This window comes from Pygoscelis adeliae, unplaced genomic scaffold (genome assembly GCF_000699105.1).
Source record: "Pygoscelis adeliae isolate BGI_AS28 unplaced genomic scaffold, ASM69910v1 Scaffold649, whole genome shotgun sequence".
Lineage (NCBI taxonomy): Eukaryota > Metazoa > Chordata > Aves > Sphenisciformes > Spheniscidae > Pygoscelis > Pygoscelis adeliae.
This window is the reverse complement of record NW_008825606.1, coordinates 1-2,026: the sequence shown is the minus strand read 5'-3', so window position 1 is coordinate 2,026 and position 2,026 is coordinate 1.

Below are 2,026 nucleotides of genomic sequence, written 5' to 3'. Positions count from 1 at the left end.
AGGGCTGGGCCGGAGGGGCTGCGGGAGGGCCAGGGCTGCCTGCAGGAGCTGCCTGCCTGCTCCCCCACCTCTCCAGGGCAGCGTCACCACCAAAGGAGCTCTGGACACCCCGGTTTCAATAATCCTGCTTCCCAGGATTTGTGGCTGCTTAGGAGAAGGCAGAGGAGGGGTGGAGAGAAGGAGGGAGCTTGCAGGGGGAGGAGGAAGAGTGGGGAGGACGACCTTGGGGTCGATGTGGGGTGAGGGCAGAGCACCCATTCCACGCATGCAGGAGAACAACCCCGGAGCTTGGGTTGTCCCCCGGGGAGCAGCGTTCTTGCATCTCCCTCGTCCTCCACCTGCTGAGGCTGGGAGCTGGGCCCCGCAGCCAGAGCAGGGCTGTGCTGAGGCTGCCGCTGCTCCCCTGGCAGAGCTGTTTCACCCCCTGCCTGTGCCTCCCTCTGCACAAAGCTGCCTCTGAGCGGGCTCTGTGCTGCTCCCGTGGTAGCTGGGTCTCACCCATGCTGCACCACTGATGGCACAGGTGGCATTTCCAGAACCCCACTTGGCGCTGAGGGGAAGGGAGTGTGTCCCTGAGGTTGTCTGATGCCGAGCTGAGAAGGGGTGAGTCTCGGGGCGGGGGGAACCTCACCCTGGAGTTCGAGGGCTGCAAACCACAAGGACAAGGGTCTGCAGGGCAGAGCTGCAGGGCACAGGGGGAGTGTGGGCGCCCGCAGGGTGGCTGGAGGGCAGCTGCTCTGCCAAGGGCAGGCTCTGGACCCTTCTCCACCCCAAGCAGTGGCATCTGTGTGGCTCTGTTGTGAAGTTGAGAGCAGCTCCGTGGAGGGACACATTTCTCAAGCGAGCACTACCAAATTTCTTGCATAGCAGCCTGGTCTCTGCTTTGTGCTCGCAGCAGCCTGTCACTGTGGGTCTAGGGGTCTTTTGCAGGTGGGGCAGAGCAGCAAGGAGAGGATGCTGTGGGGTGGTGGATGAGATGCAGGGGTGTTTGTAGGCTGGGGTAACGTTCAAGGTGCTACAACTAGCAGAGGGGTCGGTGCTGTGAAATGGGGTCCCGGGGACATTGGCTAGCTCTGGGTGTTTGGAGAGCTCATATGTGTTGTCTTGGCATGCTGGTTACACAGAGCACTGCAACAACCCAGTGACGATAGGGAGAGCTAGAAGCAAGCAAAGGTCTCTGTCCCCATGGGGCCAGGCCCTGGGAGATAAGTGTGAAGCTTAGGGTGTCCCCAGAGAGACAAAGCACAGTGAAATGCAGATGCAGCACAGTCCACACTGGCTATGTCAGCCAAGGCACCACCCTTTGACAGGCTTCACGTCCTTGCTGTCTATGAGTTATAGTGCTATTCTTGGCCAACACTAACAAGGGCAGTTGTGGCACCTGGTATGCATGGCCAAGGACATGCAATTTGAAGCTCTAGACAGAGAAGGATGCTCCTGCTCTCAGCCCCACATGCTATTCTCCATGGCTTTGGTAAATCCTGTATCAGCCTTATCTCATCAGTCTGCCTTCTACAGCTGTATGGTGGAGCCTTGCTCACATGCTGGAGTGCAGGGCAGCCATGGGAGAATAGCAGGAGCCAGCCACGTACGTTGCATTTGCTGAGCAGGGCTAGGTACCTGAAGGGTAGAGAGCAGTGGATTGAAGAATGGCAGCCTCAAAGCTCGTGAAAGGCGTGGGAGCTTCCTGCTGCCATCCTGGCTTGTGGGCATAGATGTAAGGCACACAGCTGAGTGCACAACCTGGTGCCTAGGATGACAGGGCAGGCTCTGTCTGAAAGTGGAATAGCTGCTTTCAAGGCCCTTGAGGCATAGCATGGCTTCACAGGCACCAGAACTGGGCCCCAAACAAACTGGACTCAAGGCTGCTTTGTTTTTGGAAAATTGACCTGAAGGTGGTGCCCCATGTCTGCTTAGAGCAGACAGAAGGTGGCCTTAGAGAAGACAACTTGTCTTCTGTGGATACTCTGCTATTCCAGCACCAGATTTTATAGGTGGTTAAGGGGGAATGATGTGAGAGGTGGCC